The sequence below is a fragment of the Salvelinus sp. IW2-2015 genome, linkage group LG16 (genome assembly GCF_002910315.2).
Source record: "Salvelinus sp. IW2-2015 linkage group LG16, ASM291031v2, whole genome shotgun sequence".
In the NCBI taxonomy this organism is placed as follows: Eukaryota; Metazoa; Chordata; class Actinopteri; order Salmoniformes; family Salmonidae; genus Salvelinus; species Salvelinus sp. IW2-2015.
Window position 1 is genome coordinate 41,898,220 of NC_036856.1, and position 13,171 is coordinate 41,911,390.

Here is a 13,171-nt window from a genome sequence, read left to right on the forward strand (position 1 = left end):
GAGTTGCTCAGGTGGCTTTTCGTTCCACATTAAATACTGGGAGTTAAGGGTTTATTAGGGTTTATGATTTATTTCAGTTTAATCAGGTGCATCGGTACATGGGTTAGCACAAAACGTGGAACTGTCTGGTAGCGGTAACCAGGAAGAGGTTGTGATTGGACTATCTCGGTAGCGGTCCCCCAGGAGAGGGTGATTGGACTGTCTGGGTAGCGGTTCCCCAAGAGAGAGAGTTGTGATTGGATCTGTCTGGGTAGCGGTCCCCAGGAGAGGTTATGATTGGACTGTCTCGGGTAGGGTTCCCAGGAGAGGGCATATCTCCCGGTGGCGCAGTGGTCTAGGGCACTGCATTCGCAGTAGCTAGCTTGCGCCACCAGATCTCTGGGTTCGCGCCCAGGGCTGGGCTGGGTTCGCGCCCAGGCTCTGTGGCAGCCGGCCGCAACCGGAGATCCGTTGGGGCGACGCAAATGTGGGCATAGCGTCGTCGGTGTTAGGGAGGGTTTTGGGCGGTAGGGAGGGTTGTGGCCGGTAGTAATATCTTGTCTCAGTAAGTAAAATGTAACTGACAATCTGTGTATCCACAGGAGAGTGTAAGGACACTCTGTCCACCATCTCTGAGCCGGTCCTCCATAACACCTACGGCCGGAACGAGGGGGCCTGGATGAAGGATCCTCTGGCCAACAACGACAAGATCTACGTCACTAACTACTACTACGGAAACAACTTGCTGGAGTTCCGCAACATGGAGACCTTCAAATCAGGTATTTAGCGACTTTTTTTATTAGTTACGAACCCAGCAATTTTTTTTCACAATCCTTCATGTTCCTTGCCTCTTCAGAGAGGAACTTGTCATTAGATTTTATAATAGTGTTACACTCTGGCCAGACGTTATCTCTTTGTTTTCTTTCCCCACAAGGCCGCTTCACCAACTCCTACAAGCTTTCCTAYAACTGGATCGGAACGGGACACGTGGTCTACGACGGAGCCTTCTACTACAACCGCGCCTTCTCCCGTGACGTCATCAAGTTCGACCTGCGTCTGCGCTACGTGGCGGCCTGGACCACRCTGCACGACGCCGTGTTCCACGATGTCTCCACGCCATGGCAATGGCGAGGTCACTCTGACGTCGACTTCGCAGTGGACGAGAGCGGCCTGTGGGTCATCTACCCTGCACTGGACGACGAGGGCTTCCTACAGGAAGTGATCGTCCTGACGCGGCTGAACCCCTCTGACCTCAGCACCCAGAGGGAGACTACCTGGAGGACAGGCCTCAGGAGGAACCGCTATGGGAACTGCTTTATCGTGTGTGGCGTCCTGTACGCCGTCGACAGCTACAACGAGAAGGACGCCAACCTGTCGTACGCCTTCGACACGCACACCAACACCCAGATGGTTCCCAGGATGCCCTTCACCAACAACTACACCTACACCACACAGATCGACTACAACCCCAAGGAGGGAAAGTTGTACGCGTGGGACAACGGACACCAGGTCACATACAACGTCGACTTCGCCTACGTTTACCCCTTGTAAGAGGTCGGGAAAGGTCACTTTGTTTTTGTATAAAATAATTACCAGAAGTGAAAAGAGCAAAGAGATTCTATGAGTTGAAGTGGATTGTAGACCAGTCCTCCTGGCCACTCATGTCAGCCTTTATAAAGTCTTTATAGAGCCTGCTGTTCTGTCACTGTGTTTGATTTGTTTTTATTGACCTGACAATTTGTTTAAACAGTAGAGAAGCTACAATATGCAAAACTTTTGCTGTAGTCTAAAGAACATATGTTGTATATACTGTAATATAAACCATTGTGAGAGAAATGARTGTACTGTAGAGGAATACAACATTGCACTCAAGACTTGGGCTATAGATGAAGACATTACTTCACCAAAACAGTTAGTTCCCAACCGTGACAACAGCAGTGTGGGTTAAAATGTCACTAGATATTTTGTTTTATACTCATTTTTATACCTACAGCGCCTTCAGAAAGTATTCATACCCCTTGACTTATTCCACATGTGTTACAGCCTGAATTCAAAATGGATTAAATATTTTTGGCTTCTTACCCATCTACACAAAATACCTGATATTGACAAAATAAAAACATGTTAGACCACTGCGCCACCCGGGAGGCCCTAAGGCACTGCATCGCAGTGTTAGCTGTGCCACCAGAGACTCTGGGTTCGAGCCCAGGCTCGACCGGGAGGCCCATGTGGCGGCGCACAATTGGCCCAGCGTCGTCCGGGTTAGGGAGGGTTTGGCCGGCAGGGATATCCTTGTCTCATCGCACACTAGCGACTCCTGTGGYGGGCCGGGCGCAGTGCATGCTAACCAGGTCGCTAGGTGTATGGTGTTTCCTCTGACACATTGGTGCGGCTGGCTTCCGGGTTGGCTGCGCGCTGTGTTAAGAAGCAGTGCGGCTTGGTTGGGTTGTGTTTCGGAGGACGCATGGCTCTCGACCTTCGCCTCTCCCGAGTCCGTGCGGGAGTTGTAGCGATGAGTCCAGACTAACAATTGGATACCACGAAATTGGGGAGAAAAAGGGGGTAAATAAATAAAATAATATAAAAAATAAAAAGTTTTTAGAAAATGAAATACTGTTGAGTCAATACTGTCAAGCTGGTATTAAGGATTTGGAGACAGGCGCAGGAATACCCAATAGGGGTTTTTAATACACCCAAAACAAACACGTATACAAAAACACTGGGTTGTACCTTAACAAAAGAGCGAGGGTAAACCTCATTGAACGCCACGGGACGATACCCGTAATACACAATATATATATAGCACGCAGCATAACAGCTGCACCAACGCATAGGTACTCGCACCACCAACGGACATGGGAACAATAACCGACAGAGGGAACAGAGGGCACATATATAACATACTAATCAGGGGAAATGGGAACCAGGTGTGTAATCAGACAAGACAGTCCGGGGTTGATGATAATGAATCCCGTTCAGTGAAGCCTAGAAAGCCGGTGACGTAGACCTCCGGAACTGGTGAACAGAATGAGCATAAGTACCGGGGGGATCCGTGACAAATACTTTGTAGAAGCACCTGGATTGTGCAACATTTGCCCATTTTTCTTTTCAAAATTCTTCAAGCTCTGTTAAATTGGTTGTTGATTATTGCTAGACAACCATTTTCAGGTCTTGCCATAGATTTTCAAGCAGATTTAAGTTAAAACTATAACTCGGCCACTCAGGAACATTCAATGCCATCTTGATTAGTAACTCCAGTGTAGATTTGGCCTTGTGTTTTAGGTTATTGTCCTGCTGAAAGGTGAATTAATCTCCCACTGTCTAGTGGAAAGCAGAATGAAACAGGTTTTCCTCTAGGATTTTTGCYTGTGCTTAGCTCCATTCAGTWTATTTTTTATYCTGAARAACTGCCCAGTCCTTAAYGATTACAAGCATACCCATAACATGATGCAGCCACCACTATGCTTGAAAAAATGGAGGGTGGTACTACGTAATGAGTTGGATTTGGCCCAAACATACTCTATATTCAGGACAAAAAKTTAATTGCTTTGCCAATTTTTGGCAATATTACTCTAGTGCTTTTTTGMAAACAGGATGCATGTTTTGGAATATTTTTATTCTGTACARACTTCCTTCTTTTCACTGTCAATTAGGTTAGAATTGTGGAGTAACTACAATGTTGTTGATCYATCCTCAGTGTTCTCCTATCACAGCCATTAATCTCTATAACTGTTGTAAAGTCCCCATTGGCCTCATGGTGAAATCCCTGAGCGGTTTTCTTCCTCTCCGGCAACTGAGTTAGGAAGGACACCTGTATCTTTGCAGTGACTGGGTGTATTGATACACATCCAAAGTGTAATTATTAACTTTACCGTGCTCAAAAGGATATTCAATGTCTGCTTTTAATTGTTTTATCCATCTACTAACAGGTGACCTTCTTTGCGAGGAATTGGAAAACCGCCCTCGGTGTTTGAAATTCACTGCTCGACTGAGGGACCTTACAGAAAATTGTATGTGKGSKMYASAGAKRWGRKRKWSWYWYWMARAWWWTWKTRYACASAGTGAGTCCATGCAATTTATGTGATTTGTTAAGCAAATGTTTACTCCTAAACTTAYATAGGCTTGCCATAACAAAGGGCCGGAATACTTATTGACATTACAGCTTTTAATTTTTAATACATTTGTAAAAATCWGAAAAAAACACAACAAAATGTGGAAAAAGTCAAAGGGTGTGAATACTTTTTGAAGGCACTGAGTGTACAAAACATTAAAGAACACCTTCCTAATCTTGAGTTGCACCCCCCTTTTKCCCCCAGAACAGCCTTAATTCCTCAGGCATGGATTCTACAAGGTGTTGAAAGCATTCCACAAGGATGTTGACTCCAATGCTTCCCATAATTGTGTCAAGTTGGCTGGATGTCCTTTGGGTGGTRGACCATTCTTGATACACACGGGAAACTGCTGAGCGTGAAAAACCCAGCAGCGTTGCAGTTCTTGACACACTCAAACCGGTGTGCCTGGCACCTACTACCATACCCCGTCTAAAGGCATTTAACTAATTTATCTTGCCCACCCTTAATRGCACACATACACAATCCATGTCTCAATTGTCTCAAGACTTTCAAATGTTTTTTTAACCTGTCTCCTACCTTTCATCTACACGGATTGAAGTGGATTGAACAGGTGACATCAATAAAGGATCATGGCTTTCACCAGGTCAGTCCATGTCAAGTAAAMAGCAGGCGTTCTTAATGTTTTGTCCGCTCATTGTATATCTACAGTACCTTTGAATCTCTGTACATATACTTTACATAGCAGTTTCCCTTAGTCTTGTGGAATGCACTTATTATTTTCCTATCAGATTGTACTGTTTGTAGAGACTGCAATAAAGAAGTGAAACTACACCCCAAAAAATTCTCCATTGTAGGTTTTAATATATAGTTGAAGTCCAAGTGGCCATAATTAGCTCATGTAARCAGCAATCTAATCTGAACTGTCAGGATGGAAAACGACCAGCTAAAAACAGAAACACACCAGACAAGACTCGAGACCCACAACTCTACAAAGTGCAGAAGGAAGGAGCATTTCACTGTAATCTCCCTGGTCTCTGATTTATATCCATGGAGTTACTGTAACACACAGAGGTCAACCTAAAGATAACCCATTTTAAACCCTTATTTCTCAGAAATAACATTTCTGGAATGACTTGAAAAGTAAATAGATGTYGTGACTTTACTTTCATTCATCTGATGACTGTTATTTCTTCCACTATGTTTAATTGTTACCTGATTAAATKAATCATGTAACAATTAAATCATTTAGATTTGGGGCACCACGAAAAGGTTGTTTAAAGAGTTACCATCTCCTGAATTAAACTCTATAAGGTGTATATCTATTTCATCAATAAACAGTCATCTGATTAATCATGACCTCTTATATCATCATTCTGAACAGTCATCTTATGATAAGAGGTAATGATTAATATCATTCTGAACAGTCGTAACCTTATTGGATCTGAGAAAAACCCCAGCCTTGCTCATTATTCAGTACTACACCAATTTGTTTAATTATTTATTTACTAGCTAACCAAATAATAACACAGAATACACACACTTACTACATGAGACAAAGGTCCCTAGCAGACTGACACAATATGGYATTTTTTCCCAGAGAAAGAGAAAAAGAGCGAGAGAAAGAGAGCGAGAAAGAGAGACTTATCATAGAGACATTCTAGAACTATTCTCACAATCATATAGTTTGCACACGAACCGCCGCACGTTTGGAATAAGAAATCATTAAAGTATTTACGTGTGGGTGCCCTTGTCYGTCGTGTAGTCCTGAACAGAACTACAGAGTTCACTCTTCCATTCGCTCCTGAAGTTGCTCATTTGAAGATAAGCCAGCCGTGCCGATGGTTCCAGTGGGGTGATGAGAGTAGCGTACGGTGATTTGAGACTCGTAGTAGGATCTGATGGTTAAGAGTTTGAGATATTTGACTCCAGACAGCTAATCAGCTGTACCAGTGATTGTCTGAGAGGGGAGTTTGTCACCTCATACTCCTCGTGTTGATTATTCAGGGGAAGGTGCGTTTATTTCTTCACCTCGTGTTGAGGTTAAAAGTTTCAACCATTACAAACATGTAGCGAAACGCCTCATGTTTCCTGGTCGACAGGTTGATTTCTCTTCCAAGCTTTTATGCACTCTTGGTCAAAACGGTGTTCCGTCATGCTGACAAGCTCTCTGACCTCACTCGGGGCGTGGCTAGTTACTGTGAAAAGTATTCATCAAAAACAATTATCTTATTAGAAAACTAAAATCACATTCCTATCTTAACAAAAATACTTYAATCGTTTTCCATATTATATGCACAACATATTGGATGAAAACTTGACAGATAAAGAGGATATACTTTTCAAGTTACAATATTTCCGTTATACCGTTTTTAATGACATCACAAAATGAAAACCAATATTACATTTGTTTTCCATAGTTCCCCACATTATTATGTTCGAAAATATTGTTCCGGTATTCACTTTTTGAACGTTAAGAGTTTTAGGCGGACAAAAAGTCTCTGGAGACAAAATTACATTCCTTTAGCCAATTACATTCCTTTAGCCAATTACATTCCTTTAGCCAATTACATTCCTTTAGCCAATACTAGAGAGTAGAAAGAAAGAGTCCTCTTCTGCTTCATTTACGACCGGGTGTGGTGGTGTCAAAACCCCCACACCAGTTCCCTCATCCCCTCTGCGGGTGAGAGAAGGTCTGGTTATTGTCAGCGATTGCCAAGCTGATCTGACCCATTGTGATTCTCACCATGACAACACACACACACACACATCCAAAGTTTCATCCAGTGTTTTATTTACTTGCATTTTGCAATATTATACAAAAATCTTCATCAGGTGGAAACTGTCATAATTTTCCTCTCAGCTCCCTGAATAATCATGGGTACATAGTCCAAATGACATTACTCTGAATAAAACGTGTTTTTCAAGCAAATAAATGCACAATRTAACTGCTGGGGTGACACACACAGACATGAGTGGATAGAGGGTCACATTTAAAGGTTGAATTGCTGTTGCGCTAATCAGAACACTCGTTCAAACACAATGCTTATAAACGACAATATTTGGGGGACAAAAAATCATCCTATTGCTTTCTGAAATGAACCAGCAATCGTACAAAGGATATTATAATCAGGACTCCCAGCCAGAGAACAGCGCGCGTGGATACACCAAACTGAACAAGTCACAATAGTATTACAAATCAAAACTATTTTAACATTATCAAATGCAGTTGGGAAGTGAGTGAATCAAGTGAGTGAATCAAGATCTAGACTTTTGAGACAAGCAGGTTGCCTAGCAATGGTGCAAAACTATTTAATGTTTAAAACAAAAAGTATTATGCCCTATCATTTCACAAAGCGTTCCCGTTTTTTTTTTAAACGCTCTTTTCAGTAAGCTAAATATTATAATACACATAATATATACCATTTGGCTGACGCCTTTATCCAAATGACTTACAGTCATACGTGCATCCATATTCTGAGCATAGGGATCCTCTGCCAACAGAAAAGGTTTATTTTTGTTAAAGTGCACTTCAATAAAAGTGCAATCAGGCCAAGTGGACAGACGGGTTAGGGTCACTAACATCTCGGGTCACTATGACAACTGACATGGGTCCACATGAACTCCTCTTTACTCACTAGGATTAGGTCTGCCAAACGCTGCTGCTCCTTGCCAACCTGTTGAATCTAAATGTTTTTTTTATTTTTTAAACGGTTGGATTTTTCAAAGACGAGCATTAAGACTGTGACACATTGATATTTCATAGAGATAATTTCTCATCTCTTATCTGATATTTCAGCTGCTAACAGTCCATTCATCAATGTGTAAGTATGTGTTCTATTTGTCCATGGAAATTAAAAGTCCTGGGGCTTATATAAAATAAAAAACAATGACCTTCAAATAGCCAACACCATACTACCCACACTACAATCCACTCTCTCCACTACCCACACTACAATCCACTCTCTCCACTACCCACACTACAATCCACTCTCTCCACTACCCACATTACAATCCACTCTCTCCACTACCCACACTACAATCCACTCTCTCACTACCCACACTACAATCCACTCTCTCCACTACCCACACTAACAATCCACTCTCTCCACTACCCACACTACACCACTCTCTCCACTACCCACACTACAATCACTCTTCCATACCCCAACTACTATCCACTCTCTCCACTACCCACACTACAATCCACTCTCTCCACTACCCACACTACAATCCACTCTCTCCACTACCCACACTACAATCCACTCTCTCACTACCCACACTCACTATCCCTCTTCCACTACCCACTCACTACTATCCACTCTCTCCACACACCACACTACAATCCACTCTCTCCACTACCCACACTACTATCCACTCTCTCCACCCTACCCACACTACACATCCACTCTTCCCACTACCCACACTACAATCCACTCTCTCTCACTACCCACACTACAATCCACTCTCTCCACTACCCACCACTTAAACTAATCCACTCTCTCCACTACCCATCCACTACCCACACTACAATCCACTCTCTCCACTACCCACACTACAATCCACTCTCTCCAAATGAAACCTCTAACTAAACGTCTACAATGGCATAGTCACACTATACAATATGATTTATCCCCAAATGGAACATATATTTGGGGAATAATAACTTTTCACATCAATGAAATATACTGTATGTATATTATATACTTTCATTAGGTATGACAACATTTCATTAGAGATGTGGCATCTATTCAAAAACAGAGGATAGCACTTCAACAAATAACATTTTCTGTAGAGGATAACATTCCCCAAAGTTTTTCGCACAGTGCAAACAGAAGTAAAAAAAAAAMAAATCCAATAGGAATTCTTCATCGTAGCTGCACTATATTGAAAACAAAACCTAAAACAGAGAAACAACGGTGACCAAGATATTTCATATTTTTAGTGGTTGGACTGCTTTAGCTTTAACACGTTGAAATTACTTCCTGAGTGTATGCCACTATTGCTGTAATCATTTCAATGGTATCAGACGAGGGTGATAAAAACTTGAATCAGCATGAAATACTTCTATATAAAACCTCAATAAAACAAAAGAGATGTGAGGGATGGAGACTGAAGAAGAGAAAGAGAGAGAAAGAAAGAAAGGGAGAGAACAACATGGCAGCCATGGGGTGAAAGTATTTGTGTTATGTTGGGGTGACTCAGGGTTCAATGCTCGGCCCCCTGCTGTTGCTCAGCAATTACCCTGGTAAGAGGAGTGTGGGGCCACAGTCTTGGGTATGAGGCTGAGTAAGAGCGGGCACTGTCCCGGGTTGTCGGGGCCCCTGAGATATTGGGGTAAGACTTTGTGTTTTGTTTTCCTGGCATCCAAAACTAAGCAATTCGTTTTCCGGTTCGGGGAGCAAATTAAAATAGATCTGGGAATTGGCTGAAGAGAATATGTGTAGATCTGGCAATTTCAGTCAACTCAAAAAACCCAAGATTTTGGGGGTGTTCCTCAAGAAGCCAGGGGACTCGAGTATGGCCCAGTCATGGGCCATTTTATCATATGCTTCTATATTCTTAGAGGGGCCGACTATGGAAATGGTTCCGGCCAATTCCCGACGCCATTCGAGGCCTGGGAGGATTTGCCTAGTACCCTGAATGTCGAGGGTTTGCCACACCGATTGGTGAAGCCTCGGCTACTCTAAGGCCTGACTTAGGTTAGCTTCGCGTTGACCCAAAACTGCGTTCTCGGTGAAAGCCCCTCTGGATTGCTGAGATCTGGTGGTGTCCACAATTCAGCCAACCCGGGTTGGGCTGGATTGGGTCGTCGTTTGGGGCTGAGGGGATCGTGGCTGGATTGTAAAGCTGTTGGGGCGGGGATGGGTGCTGGATTTTTGGCTGGGATTGTTAGTCGGTTGGTGGAATTGGTAAGTGGGTGTGGATGGTGTCGAGTTGGCTGGACTTGGTCAGGTCGGTTTGCTGATTGTATCGTGTCGGCTGCTGGTAGCTCGGTTGTAGAGCTTTAATGGCCTGAACCTGACCGCCTTTAAGAAACATAATTTGTTTTTGTTGACCTGAACTTTGCTCTAAACAATCCATTAATTAAATTTGCCTGACGAATTGCCTTAGGTTGGATGCAGGAAACCAAACCCCAATTCCCAACCTGGGGCCCCTGCCGCTCCGTATCACCAGTATCCTGTCCCAAATTGGCCCTGACCCACCGAAGTCCCAAAGGCTCCCTGTGAATTCCACTAATGTTGTTTTTCGCAGGACCCGCCGAAGGCTCAAAATCAAAACAAAGAGTGACGCGCCACCGGACAACCCCAACCACACATGGGCAACACACCAGGCCTGGCACACGAGAAGACTATCCTGCCGAACTGCCAAGTGGACGGATCCTCGTGTGGGAATGAAGAGCTTTCTGAAGGTGTCCCAGGGTGCACATAACAAAGGGAAAGAGAGACCTGCCACACACACCAGCACCACCACACATCACACACACACACACAAGACACACACAGGACCCTGGGGGGCTTTGTATGGTCCTTCATATCTGTGTTTGGAAGTGGGCCCCGTGTGTTGCTTGCGTGTCACTGGCTGGTCTCAGTTCGTTGGCCACAGTCAGCGGTAGCTAAGGAAGGTTGGACGTTTGGTCAGACTTTTTAAGATCTTTGCATAAATGTGCAGAAACCCAGTTTTAGATAACTATATTTCATCGATGTTCTCTAGTCCCTACACATGCTGTAATGCCATCGGGTGTGGGGTTTCTCTTATTGGCTAGCCTCTCATACCCCATCGGAAGTCATAATGTAGCTGGCTGTACAGGATAGCCTTCTCTTAAGGTGGATCTTCTGGGCATTGGCTGTGCAAAATGCTACTGTAACCCCCCCCCCTTCCCAGGGAATTGATAGAGACATCATATAGGACCCCCTCTCATGCAGCTGGAGATAGAGACATCATATAGGACCCCCCCCTCTCTCACCACAGACCCACCACTACCAGTCCTATCGACATAGTAGAAGAATGAGGTTTGGTGATGTAAACCTAACCCCGCTTCAGGGATCCATTCAAACATACTGCTCCATCTTCCTCTCTTCCTCTACTCTCTCTCCCCCTTTCCCTCTTCCTCTCTACTCTCCCCCCTCTTCCTCTCTCTCCCCATCTCCCTCTTCCTCTCTCTCCATCTTCCTCTCACTCTCTCTCTCTCTCTATCTCTCACACACACACACACCACACCACACACACACACCACACACACACACACACACACACACACACACACACACCACACACCAGGAGGCTTTACTTCTTTGTTATTCTCTCTTCTGGTTTGCATGTCTGTCTTTGTTTAGAGCTGTTGTGTTTCTCTTACAGAGAGAAGTGCCAGTGGGTGATCCACCCTCCTCTGTTTACCTCTCCTTCATCCCTCTCTCTGGCTCTTAACCCCTACACTAACCGCCCATCCACTCTACTATCATGATAGTGGCATCTACTTCTCTCTCTTGTCATAGGGAGGGTATGAGGAGGGAAGGTATAGCCAGGCCCAGTTAGGCTTCAACTGAGGAATCTTGCTTGTTTTTTTTCTAATGCACTGATTCCCCTTCTCGCTTAACAGATCGTGTGATCAAGGACAAGGAGTTTGAGGTGATATGCAGATTTGGACTGTGAGGTCGAGACCAGGATCATCCACATCAAGTCCTCCAGTATCGCCACCATTTCGCGTGTCAACCGCCACCGAACCCTGTACCCGCTCCACCTTCGGACAGCGAGCCACGCCTCCTGTCCAGGTGCTCATGGGTTGCGCGTAACCTCTGTCAACCAATCGAATGGACTCACAAACCCGTAAACTTCCACCAACCTCAATTGAAAGCGATGGAACAGAACCACCAGTCTGTTCTGCTCCACCAGTTTAACAGATGGAATAACACAGTCTGTTTGTTCCACCGATTTAACAGATGAATAACAACAGTCTGTTCTGTTCCACCAGTTTACAGATGGAATAACAACAGCTCTGTTCTGTTCACCAGTTTAACAGATGGAAATAACAAAGTCTGGTTCTCGTCTGCCACCCAGTTTACAGGATGGGAATAACACAAGTCTGTTCTCCACCAGTTTAACAGATGAATAACAACAGTCTGTTCTGTCCACCAGTTTACAGATGGAATACACAGTCTGTTCTGTTCCACCAGTTTAACAGATGAATAAAACAGTCTGTTCTGTCCACCAGTTTAACAGATGGAATAACACCAGTCTGTTCTGTTCCACCAGTTTAACAGATGAATAAACCAGTCTGTTGCTCCACCAGTTAACAGATGGAATAACAACAGTCTGTTTCTGCTCACCAGTTTAACAGATGGAATAACACAGTCTGTCTGCTCCCACAGTTATAACAGATGAATAACACCGTCTGTTCTGCTCCATCCAGTTTAACACAATGGAATAACACAGTCGTTCTGCTCCACCAGTTTAACAGATGGAATAACAACAGTCTGTTCTGCTCCACCAGTTTAACAGAGGAATAACAACAGCTGTTCTGCTCCACCAGTTAAACAGATGAATAACAACAGGTCACATGTTTTAATTTACTGCATTCTTTTTTATTTTTCTACAGATCAGAGAGAATTTTAAACGATTATATACTTAAATGTTTGACTGAACTTTAGTATCAGGTTTTCTCCCTTTCCTTGATGTATATGCAATACTAAGCTGCTCAAATGGTCAGTGTCAGTTAGCCATCTGTTTTCAGCTTGATACCGTCATGGTTGTTGAAGCCTGTTGTGTGTCTGGACTGACCAGAGTCAGGCCTGTGTGTGTCTGGACTGACAGAGTCAGGCTCTGTGTGTCTGACTGACCAGAGTCAGGCCTGTGTGTGTCTGGACTGACCAGAGTCAGGCTCTGTGTGTGTCTGGACTGACCAGAGTCAGGCTCTGTGTGTGTCTGGACTGACCAGAGTCAGGCTCTGTGTGTGTCTGGACTGACCAGAGTCAGGCTCTGTGTGTGTCTGGACTGACCACAGTCAGGCTCTGTGTGTGTCTGGACTGACCAGAGCCAGGCCTGTGTGTCTGGACTGACAGAGCCAGCTCTGTGTGTGTCTGGACTGACCAGAGCCAGGCTCTGTGTGTGTCTGAGATGGATTT

General features: G+C 44.2%; 1 pseudogene; it reads left to right on the forward strand.

Moving 5' to 3' along the window:
• Positions 1-2,590, forward strand: part of LOC111975511 (olfactomedin-like protein 2B) — a 37,721-nt pseudogene extending 35,131 nt beyond the window's left edge.
• Positions 2,591-13,171: the final 10,581 nt, after the last annotated feature.